Here is a 12571-nt window from a genome sequence, read left to right on the forward strand (position 1 = left end):
GGGAAGGGAAGGGAAGGGAAGGGAAGGGAAGGGAAGGGAAGGGAAGGGAAGGGAAGGGAAGGGAAGGGAAGGGAAGGGAAGGGAAGGGAAGGGAAGGGAAGGGAAGGGAAGGGAAGGGAAGGGAAGGGAAGGGAAAGGAAGGGAAAAGAAAAGAAAAAATGAGCTGAAATTAGCCTCCTCCTCAGATGGCAGCAGGTTATCTTGTCCATTTCTTATCCAGAGACAGTAAAAAATAAGCTTAAAAATGTGTGTAATTCTTAAATATACTTGAGCTAGAGCATATTAACTGTTAAACTATCACTTATTTGTACTGACCACTGTTTAAAATACAGGAGAAAGCATTAGCATTGTAAAATGTTAATTGGTTATGTTGATCCCAGGAGCCAGGCAGACATCCTTTGTGCTGGTCAACACTTAAAGCTGAATTATATTGCTTAAGTAAATGATAAGAAAAAAGCACAGTAAGATTTGTAAATAAGTAAAATGCTTGATAAAATACAAGGAGAGGAAACATAAAAATACAAAAGAGTATCTTCTGTTTAGGAACTGATAACTGTTCAAGAAATAATGACTTTTCCCAGTGTGAGTAAAGGCAAAGACCACTGCCTGTATTTTATATCTGCACTGAGTTGCTGGCTCAGATCAGACAAAGGTGTATCACGCAAAACTATTTTAAGAGAAATTGCTCCTTGCCACGTAAATTCCTGCTAACCAGTGATTACTCACAAATACTCCATTGGGGAAACTGAAATCATTAAGTAAACAATTTAAAAGCTGAAGTAGGAAGTGCTGATTGCTCTAGCTCAGCTCACCAGGCTGCTCAGATACGGGACTCCTTGCCGGTGTAACAATGTATTTGGAAATAACTGGAGTGCCCATTTTGCCCTTTGTAATGAGGTGCTGAGGCCAGAAGTGGTAACTGGTGGAAAGACAATGAGGACATGAACAGCTTCTGTTGCTAATCCAGGCATTGTCCCCACTCCGTGGGGATAGCAGAGGGCTATAATCAGTATTTCGTACTACTGCAAAACATGTTATTTAACACATATTGTTTAACACAATGCCAACTACATTGATCTGCTATGAAACTAATACTTCTAATAACTTTTAAAACCAAGTGCTTCCTACCTCTGAGTTTCTGGGTTTCATTTCCTTTCCCCCCTTTTTCCAATCTCTGCCCTGCTGGTGGTGAATGAAACAAAGAAGGTTTCCCTGTTGCTGGCGCGGTGCTCGCAGGAGTTCTGCGTACCTGTGGCGTTGGCATCCTGGCCTGGTCCCAGGGCAGTGTGGGGGCACCTGGCCCGGGGGCTCGGTGTCCCCGAGCCCGGGTGCCCCCGAGCGGCGCAGGCTGCGGGGCCGGGGGTGCCGCTGCCCGCAGGACCCGGGCGGACCAGGCTGGATTTAATGAGCGCGTCTTCACTGACAGATTCATTATTTGTGTTCGGTCGCTTCAAGTCAAAACTGATTAGTTACACTTACTGCAGCAAAGATTTAATGATTTTATTGTTTATCTTCAATTTATTTTGATTAACATCTCCGTTCTTTTCATTGCAAGTGCAATTAGGTGTAATATAACAGCGACTACTTTAATTTTGCTGAAATTAAGATGAATAAGTGACGGATTATGGCACTTTGTTTAACAAATAAATCATAGTTAAGAGGACTGTATTAGTAATAAATGAAAAAACAGGCAATCTAATTAAAATGCACGGAGCTGATTGTTCAAGTTTCCAGAAATGTAATGAATTTTCATTTTGGAAATCAACTAGATTTCGGTGTAGTACTAATGTATTGACAGTAAGATGACAGAAAGGCACATTATTTTGTAAATCATCTTGATTTCTTTTATTATATTGGTAGAAGGATGTACAAGCAATGAAATGAAGATGCACGTTTAAATTTTTTTAGGAGCTAGGATTATTTTGTCAGAAAACACTGCAATTAAGGTATGGTAAAAAAAGAGACTGAGGGATTGAAATGAGGGGAAAACTCATTAGTTCAATTCTCACATGTTCAGACTTCAGCATTTTCTGCAACAGATTAATATTCTCCAGGTCCCAGCCACAATTTTCTTTAAAGTTCGTAAGATTCAATTCACTGCCACACAGCAACAGCCTGAAGACACGTAAGATGGAAGAAAGAACTAACATGAAGAAAACTGAACTCAACAAACAGTGAGCAAACCAAGATTGCTCTATCCAAGCATCCCCAACTCATGGGGCAAGTAGCAGGGCAGCAATCGCAGAGCCAGCTTACTGTGGGGGTCGCATGGGCTTAACTTCTGATTGAGGAAAACCAAGAGGAAAACGAACTCTTCAGAATCAGAAACTTTATCCCTCTGATGTTTAAAAGACCTTGTATTTGACAGGACAGCTTTGAAGATAAAGACTGAAGCACTCTCCAGCTAGAGGCTGTTCAGCACCCCACACTGCAGTCTGCAATGCACTTCAGTTTCACACAGTTCACTCATGGCAGAAAGGAGACAGGGGAGACATTTTTGAGTATATTGTGCTATTTCTTGATGCCACTGTGTCTGGCCCAGGCTCACTTTGCAGAGCCTGGAAGAGCTGGGCTCCATTCTGCACATTTCCATCATCCCTCTTTCCCACCCCACTCCACACTGGCCAGTTGCTCTCAGAGAGCAGCATGTACATTTGTGAGCTGAGACATGCACTGCCATCCCTGGCTGCAGCCCAAGAGGCTGGTACTGGACATGAGGATGAGAAGGGACTGCTCCCTTTTCCTTAACATGCAATATTCTTTTTTGGGGGGGTGTAGGAGGATTTTATTCCAGGGATTAAAGTTAAAGAAGACTTGAACAGAGCAAGATATACTCTGTTAAGACCTTGTTTTGATTTTTTTTCCCCTATGTATTAGGAATTGGGGGGAGGGGCGTGGCAAAGAGAGAAGAGAGGAGGAAACAGAGAATGCAATTCCTACGATCACACAATCTGTAAAAGAGTACTTTGTTCTTCCTAAACTTTTAAGCCCTCTTCTTCTATTACTTTAAAACTCTATTTAACACTTTTTCAGATATTCAGAAGAAAGTCAGCATTGAAAGAAGTACTTATTAGGATTTAGTAGCAATTTTTGAGGGATTTTTCCTACCTCATTTAGAGCTTTATTAGTGTACACTCCTTGAAATACAAGAATTTCAGTGGCAATGCAAATTTTTTTTCAGATAAGGAACTTCCTCATAGCTTTAAAAGGGACCTAATATCATATTTTAACAAATGTCTGCAAAAAAAGAAAATTGAAAAATAATTCCTCTCCTAAGGGTGTAGCAGGAAAAATCACCGAAGCCAGTTTTTATTGGTGTAAAATAAATAAAGGGGAGGAGGAGGTGAAGTGAGCATCTTGTAAGGCCTCCTTTCTTTGTCCCTGATTATACTGATCAGATCAACTCATTACATTAAAATAGGTGGCTCTTCCTAAGAGTACAAAATCAAATAAAAAGCTAAATCTGGATACTATTAGCAAGGCAGTATACAAACTTATTTGCAAATGTTTCTGGTTATCTCAATCCCTCTTCTAATATTAGTTTTCAATATTTAATAAATAAATAGAGGGTAGGTAAAGACAGAACAAGAGGGGGAGATAGAGAAGAAATGATGCTAATGACCAAATCAACCTAAAAAGCAGCCCTGCTCTGACTGGAGCCCCCGTCATCAGCTGAGTGTCATGTAGGAGAGCCCGAGGAGCCGGGGGAGGCTGGGAGGGCTTGGTGAGCTGGAGACTGGCAGCACCATTGGTTTGAAAGGGCCGTGATTGATTTGTCACCAGAGGCCCATTTGACTGGGCGAAAAGCCCTTCTGATCTCAATCTCTCTCTGCCTCCTTACCTCTGCTGTCCCCTCTCCCTTCTCCTCGCTGGGAGGCTGGCACAGCAGCTGGGCAAGGGGGCTGCAGCTGGGGCTACACACAGCACAAGGGTTAAGGTACAGCTGCTGAAACTCTGTAAGGATTGACAGGGGACATCCAGCTCATCCTACTTCTCACTTTCTGTCTTGCCTTTAGAACTCCAGAGGTTTGCAAAGCCCCCAGTCCACATCCACACAAATACACAGGCACTCCATTCCCCAAGCAGAGACACAACCAAAGCCTCTGTCTGCCTCTCTCCTTCCCTCTGCCTCTGTCTCTCTCGCACACACTCACACACTCACGCGCACACACACTCTGTCTCCCCACCCCTTCCACCTTCCTGTTATCTGTGGCTGGCAGAAACCTCTAGATCTACAAATATTAATTACAAAGACAACGAAAGGTAAGAAGGCGTCAATTATCCAAAGGTGTCGTGATGTTATTTCAAGTCAATTGCAAATGTGCGAGGGGGAAGATTTCGCCCCAGTGATTCCTGTCTGCTTGGCTGATGGGGACCGGAGCTGATTCCCTCCCAGAACTGCTGCAGCTATGCCTTAAACCACACACTTTCCAGCAGGAGCCATCAGCATGGGCCTTTCTGAATTCTCTTTTTATTTCATTCATTAAGGGCATTAGGCAAGTTGGAATTTGTATGAAAAGGATCCTATGGGAATACTGTCTCCAGGGTAGGTATTTTCATGACTTTCCACATCCTGGGGCTCTCTCTGTATCTCTTCTCTTTCTCTTTCTCTTCTGTTAGATGGAGCTTTAAAGGAGGCTGCCCTTATCTTCCACCTAATCTGGGGAAAGGAAATATTTTGAGCTGCATATATTGAGTGACAAAATATTTTATTTATTTTATGAAGTGGAAGCTACTAAGAAATTGTGTAACCTTTCCTGCTTAATTTTGTTAATGGGCTTTGTATTATTATTATTATTAGTCCTATTCCTGTGTTCAGGTTTTTCTCACACAGGAGTTTCTAATGACAATTGCCTTCATTATCCATAAAGAAAGAGATAGGAGACTGGACAACAGCAAAATAATATTAATCAAACAAAGGCAGAGTTTAAATTAAAAGGTCTGTTGTGTTCTCATAAAAGCAGGACAATCTCAATACTCTAGCTCATTTCACTTGGCAAAAGAACGTGGCATCAGTTTTTTAACTTTAAAATAGTTTAATGAACACGAATGGAGAAATAATTTTTCTGTGTATTTAGCAGTCTATAAAGAAGAGAGAATGCTTTAACTTTGATCGCCACAATTAGTTCCCTGGGTATCTAGAGGGGAACAGGGCAGCCCTGGGAGCCTCAGTTCTTTAGATACAAAAGCATTTAGATCGCTTTAGAGCAGTTAATCCTGAGACTGGCTAGGGTCCCTTTTGTTTTCTAACTCCATTGTGGGTTTTGTTCAGTTTTTTCTATTCGCATGATTGACTGCCCAATGGATGCTAATTATCCAAATGTCGCTTCTGTCCTTTGAGTGACTTTCTATGTATTATGGGCAACTGTCATGCATTCTGTCATTCTATATCATATTACATGTATTATCATATGAAAATGGTACTCTGCATAAAGGAAGGTGTCTGAACCAGCAGATGCTGCAGATATTTAGAGGACTTGCCTAATTTGAATGGATTTTCTATAGAAAAATTGGTCAGAAAGCATATAGGGGAGAGTCAGAAATGGAAAGTTTATCAGGTAATTATTTTTGTCCTTTTGCTGTTTACATGATAATGTACAAGGCATTAACTGTCTTTGCTTCTGAAATCTGCAGCCACCTTCCTCCTCCCGAACCAGGCAACCCGTCTGTATTTATTAGAGTATGACAGCTTAAGCTAATTAAACTGATATCTGTCTAAAATAATAAGCCCAGAAAGTTAGAATAAACATTATGATTATAAGCAGAAAAGGCAGCTATACAAATGTAGCATCAGTGTTATATTTTAATGATAAACTAAAAATTCCTGTGTGAAAAACACTGGATGTGGAATTATGAACAATAATAAAGTTCTGCAAAGAATTTTTTTTACTGTAAATATTTTTTGCTTAGACCTTTATCTCCTTCCATGATATTAATAAGGCTGAGGGCTAACACAGCTGCGAATGTGAATATTTTTTTTCTTATACATATGTGAACCTATATTTAAAAGGATATCAAGGGAAATATTTTTGCTGCAATTTTTCCACTAAAATAAACTTAACACACCTCAGTGTAATGTGCATGCCAGCACTTAACAGGAATGCAAGATTTATAACGATAGGGCTTTTTAGATTTGCACTCTGGGGTCCATTGAATCCATAGGCACATCCAGAGTTCCCTATCCTAAAATGTTAGGATAGTGTTTTATATTTGCCATTCATATGAAATACTGTGGATATATAACACTGAAATTCATGTTCTTGAGCTTCATCAAATAGATGTGCCATAAGTTTCCATTAATGGTAAAGCTAAATCATGGGAAATAGTGCTTTAGGAAATAACACAGAGATGCCATAGAAATCCTTGCTCTGCTGTATCAAGGTGCTTTGAAATTTTACATGATCAAATATACATGATCAAGCTGTGCTTGTTAGGGTGCGAGGGGCTCCAAATGGTCAATGGCTATTGATCAGGCTGTTAAGTATTTGTTCATGATTCTTTATATCCCAAAAGGTTCAGGGAAATGAACAGTGAAAAATTGCATCAGAGTCTACCTTTGTTTGAGATTGATGTATCAAAACAGAGTATTCATTTGCCAAATCTATTGGAAAAAATGTGTAGTAAATGATGACATAAAGACTCCAAGCACGGAGTATTTCCCTTTTTTAAATTATTTTTGTGAAATTTTAACTGCTAATTAAAAATGTAAGGACAGAGCCTTTGTAGAACATGAATAGTGAATTATTGATAAGAGCAGATTTACACAGCAAAAACAGAGATACAATCATAGCTTATCACTTGACCTTTACATTTTACTTTACATTTTGCTCATGCCAAAAATTTTTTAACTGAAGTTGCAATAACAGTGATGTAGGAGAATCCATAAAGTGAAAATGGAAATTTCTGTTACTCTTAGAAAATACCAAATCTTACTGGGATCAGTAAGTTACTATCTTTTACTATCTTTTAGTAATTTAATACATATTACTCTTCATGAAGAGTTCAAATTAGATGTGGTGGGTTTTTTAATTATAATGCCATTTGGTGAACATCTCAAAATATTTGAATAATAATTCTTCTTCCTTGAGATTTCTACAGTATATATTTCTACAAGTTCATCATATGTATTGTTTATTTTTAAAATATCTATTAAGTTGGTTGCATAATTCAAAATATTACACATGTTGAAAGAAAATGCTAATGTATAATTCTTGCAGAATCATACAAGGCATACTTTATTTGATTTCATAATACTATACATTACATAAATTCATAAGATCTTTCCTGAACACAGAAATCTCTGAAGAAAACTTACTGCACACTAAAGAAAACTACTGAACACAAAGAATTATTTCTGCAGATATTTGCCTCTAAGTAATTATAACATATGTCTGTGTCTGAATCTGCAAATAGATAGATGGTTACACACACATATGTTCATTCACACACACACAGCCTCATACTGTGATATATCTTATACATATTTATATAAACAAATTTACATACTGCATCTTTGGAAATCTTAAAACCAGCAATACGTATTTTATGCCTCATTTTCAGGTGGTAATTCCCTTAAAATTACTTAATATTTCCGAAATGAGAATTGCATTGAAAAGAATCAGCCACGCTTTTATAAAAAGTTTGCAAAGTATAAAATGGGCAAAATGTCCCGGATTGGTGGGAAATGCCCTCTCACCTTCTCGTGTCTGCCCTGCCACTTAATTAATGTGCTCTTGTCTGGGAGCGGGAGTGGGAGCGAGGGCAGCACAGCAGCAGAGCTCCAGCACTCCCAAAGTTCCCACTACATTCAGCTTTGCAAGAAATCATCTTGCTCCAGTCCATTTATAAGATTTCACTGCCACTGTTTCAATTTGCACCTTTCTAACTTCTTCTTGCTGCCAATATTTGCCCAGAGATGCCCCGAGAGTCCCCGTCCGTGTCAGCTGCGTGTGTCCCCGCGCCCCACTGCAGCACAAAGTTCGCTCTGGCCGTACCTGCTCCTGGGCTCCGAAGGGTTCTGCAGAGCCAGGCGGTGGCATTCAGGTAGTCCAGAGAAGGGTTTGGAGTGACAAAATATTGACTGGATTTGGTATTCACTTATGAAGGATGACGTTAGTGCCACAAAAATCCCTGTGATGTACAGGGAATAGTTAATTAATTAAAGGACCTGCTAATTGCTACTTGAGGTACTGTGCAGAGCTGATGAAGAGTGCTTGGTGCAAGGTTAGGTTCTCAGTTTTGAGTGAACATTTTCATTTAAAAGATTTCTTTAAAGTACATCCTAATTTTTTAATGTTTTTTCAGGTTACAGTATCTAGTTCAGACTCAAGTGTTCAATTGAGCTTCAATTAATTATAATATATAGTCAGGGTTCTTTAGCTGGGATAGATTGATGGAGAAGCTTTGTTTCATTTGGTGCAGGTGGCACTGTTTAATAAGCACAGGAGAGAGTGAATAATGTAGTGTTTGCAAAGAGAAATAAATGCAAAATAGAGAGGTGCAATTAGATCAGCTCAGAGAAATAAAGGATAAATATTAAATGGTCAGGTATCTTGCAAATATCAAATAAAATAGTAATAAGTATCCAGTTGAAAACTGCCATTTTAATTTATGACTATCTAAAAGCACTGCTTTAAAATAAATCTAGTGAGCAAGTATTCTGCCTTCATTAGGCAGGCACATTTCAATATCTGGAGAGACCAGACTGCTACTTTTTAAACTCTACACATTGTTTTTCTGATACTGAAGTAGAAATAGATTCTAAATTCAGAATACAAACATGACAACTTCAAAACTTAATTTCCAAATTGTATTATAAAATGCCTTAACCTTTGGCTTTTTTTTTTTTTTTTTTTTTTTTTTATTTGAGCTAGGTTATATTGGGGAAAAAATTACCCCATGGAAAATTAATCTGGGAAAACTTGTAAATCATTATCAGTAATGTACTAGCCAATGAGAGGCTTCTTTGTATGCCCTAAAGATAAAATAAAGTTACAGAAGATTATTAAAAGAACAACAAAATTGTAGATTAAAAAAGTAAAAAAGCAATCAAAAATTAAAATCTTTTAATAACACACAAACCCCCAAACCAAGTACATACTCCTAAAAATAACAAATAAGAAGAAACAGGAGAAATGTTATTTGACTTTAAAAAAAAAAAAAAAAAAAAAAAAAAAAAAAAAAAGGGGGGGATCTGGGTATCTGGTAGCTAAGAGGATAGTCCTGTAAGCTACTTAACAAAAGAATGTAAATGTATTAGGCATTTCAGCAACACTTCTGCATCTAAGAATTTCAGCTGTAGACAGATTTTCCACAGATGATTCCCCCCTACTGCTAACCTCTTAAATATACCTATAAAATACAAAACGTTCCAAATCACCTCCAATAAAGGAAGCTTCCTTACATTAAATGCATTGCATATTTGTGTTAGAAATCTGAAGTGCTTTCTGATGTGGTTAAATTCACAAAGAAATGTGGTTGTAGAACAGAAAGGAATGTATTGAGCACATCACCCTGAATATTTGCAGATGGATCCAGAGCTGGGGAAGTTTACTGACAAAGTATGGAATTAATAATATTCTTAGGCTCTGAATATTCAATGGAGGCAATGCTGTTGGAGTCTTTTCTCCCCAAGCCCTGTTTTTGTTGTGTTACCGGGTGCCCGGTGCACGCACTGGGCAGGCTCCAGCCCGGGACTGGCGGCTGCTGCCCTGTGGAAGGTTCTGAGGCGGTGCCCGCCTGCCCTGCCGCCCGTGCCCGCTGCCAGCGGGGCTGCGGGGCTGCTGCGCACCGGGCTGCAGGGCAGCCGCGGGAGCCCGTCCCACCGCCTCCTGCGGCTGGGCAAAGCAGGCTCACCCGAAGGAAAACCTTCCCCGCTTCCTTCAAGTTATAAAAATCTGGCCATTTACATTAAAAAAGGACCTTGCTACAATTATTTGAGCTCTAACTGTAGAGCAATAAGATTAGTGTGCAGTAAACAGATTAAAAAAAAACTAGTAAGAAGCAGCTACACTACTAGATGCAAAAAAGAGACATTTTTGCGATCTTTGCCGTGTTCTGTGCATGAATTTACTCAATTTATAGTAATTACCACTTCATATTTTGTAAAAGTTATTCTATTTGCATTATTTGTTATGGTAGATGCTTGTCAGGCAATCAGATCTAAGCACATCACCAGAAACGTACAGTCCCCAAAATAAATCTCCAAAGCTGTGGTAAATATACAGCTAGTGACCTTCAGAATCGTGTTTTCTTTACCAATTCACTGTAATAAAAATGAACATTTTGTCATCACTTTGGGAAACTGTGCCAAACACCTTAAAACACATGTCACATGCCAACTTTACTTCATTTTTGTCCTCAGGGAATAGATACATCTGGAATCATAATCACAGATAAAAACCTTGACAAAATTGCACATGAGCCCATCCCTTCTCTCCAACACCTACCTTTTCATATCATTTAATACAATATTAATATCGGTTACTAAAAAGGCTTCCAACCTTTACATTTCTGACATAACATGTTCAAACCCATATTTCACACTTCTTGTTCTGTTTTAAGTTCAGTGGATTTAACAGGACTCTGGAGAGAAGATCATGTGGTTGAAGATTTCCCTCCCTCTTTGACACCCGTAGAGGCAGTTTTGGAATTGTTTAAATAGCTGTGGCTATATAAACTGAAATATGTGAGACATTGGACATCTTATTTCTCTCTCACTTCTATAGATACGTGCTTGTATCTTCCTCTGAAACCAATTGCTTGTACCAGGGAACAACAATTTCATCACAGCATCTGGGCAAAATCTTCGAAATATTTTCCTTTTAAACTGTATTGTTTGTCTTTCCTGCATATGCCTGGTTTACCAGACAAATACAGTTAGCTAGTATATATAATAATAGTATTTGGTCTTTTTTATCTGTGATTGACGGTTTTTCAAATCAAAATAAAACACATTCTTAGTCGATCATCTTCTTGAGAGTGCACTCCTGTTTTAAGCTCGGTTTGCTTCTGAAGACAGACAGAGATCTCACTCCATCAGGGGTAAATGGTGGAATTATAGATCCAACAGATCCCATACTCTCTGAAAGATGCTTGGCTTAATATTTAGTAGCTAATTCCTGAACTGATATTTTCACTGCATGTTTTTATCAAACACTCATCAGCTGGTATTGCAAAGAGAAAGAATCTGAAAACTTTGAAAATTTCCATTTATGATTGTGTTTGTAATTAATCCCATGCTGGAAGTACCTCGGGCAGCTCACTGTATGGCTTTGTTCATGTCAGAATGGGGAGAGCAACCTCTTTTTGTTACATATTTAACAGCTTTGAAAGACATTTTTTTAAACAGCAAATATACTAGACAGCTTTAAAGCAGAGGACATTAAATAGGGGCCAATTATTCATTCAGCAGCTCTACGTGCATCAAAAACGTGCATACCACCAAATTTTCCTGAGACAAACCACTTAATTTCCCATGACTCAGACACCATTTCTGTACTAACTAGATAAGGATAGCAATTGTTTACAAAAATAAACAGATATAACATGTTTCCTTCCCTGGAATACTGAAAAAAATCTTTTAAAAGACATTCATTTACAATTTGGGGACAGCATTGGTGGCAAGAGATGTGCTATTTTTAAATGGAACGGTGTTCCTTGTTAGGATAATTTCATTACTCTCTTTCACTTTAAAATGACCCAAAGTATCTGACTCAGTATATAAGAAGTGCAGAAGGTGATCCATGAATGAAGTAATAATTTGCCTGAACCATTTCAAGTGAGACCATGGAGCTGCTGGTCTGTCTGCAGAAACTTGGGGAGAGGAAGAGCTGAGCTCCACTTGCTGACAGGAAGCAAACTGGCTCACATTTTAGGAGAACAACATCATTGCTATAAAAATGAAGAAGAGACAAAATATATAAAACCAGTTAATGTTGTAGTTAACTTGCAAATAAAGTAAATCTGTTGGTACAGTATTTGAGAAATAAACGATAGCAGCATCACACCAAACACACATTTCTGAACATATACGCATTCTGATTTTGATTTAATGGTATCTCAGCGTCAACTATTGCTTCCTTTGCTGGTACACACTTCCTGATGCCTACTGTGAAGGGTGCCCATATTTACAACTGAGTAAGATGATTAATTACACCTTGTCAATCACGGTGCATGAAGACATAACACCGCAGCAGACAATGAAGAAGATGCCCGAAGCTACAATTACATTTTAATTCATAGTTTATTGTATGTTCCCATATATTGCAGTCTAATAACCGTAGGGGCATCGAAAACATATGAGATATCAATCACTCTGCCCCCTGGTCTTTCATGTTTATATTATTGTGCAGTCTTTAAATTACCATAAGTAGTTGCTTATTTTCCAAGCTTTCTTCTCTTCTCTCTTACCTTTTGCTTCCATTTATCTTTTATTCTTAGTATCTTTATCCAACAGCTATAAGTATTTGATAGAAGTTTGTGGCTCACTTAAAATCTGTAACAGACAACCTGAAACCCAGCAATTAGCAAAGACAGCTTAGACTTGTGTTCCTTTGTTGAAGGAGGCGTT

General features: G+C 38.5%; 1 protein-coding gene across 2 annotated transcripts in view; it reads left to right on the forward strand.

The window, feature by feature from the left end:
• The first annotated feature begins 3761 nt into the window (after window positions 1-3761).
• Window positions 3762-12571, forward strand: part of LHX2 (LIM homeobox 2) — a 33517-nt gene continuing 24707 nt past the window's right edge. For both annotated transcript variants that reach the window (XM_072936646.1, XM_072936647.1), the window contains exon 1: window positions 3762-4546. The gene's annotated coding sequence lies outside the window, so the exon portion shown is untranslated. The remainder of the gene's footprint in view (window positions 4547-12571) is intronic.

This window comes from Taeniopygia guttata, chromosome 17, assembly GCF_048771995.1.
Source record: "Taeniopygia guttata chromosome 17, bTaeGut7.mat, whole genome shotgun sequence".
Taxonomy (NCBI): domain Eukaryota; kingdom Metazoa; phylum Chordata; class Aves; order Passeriformes; family Estrildidae; genus Taeniopygia; species Taeniopygia guttata.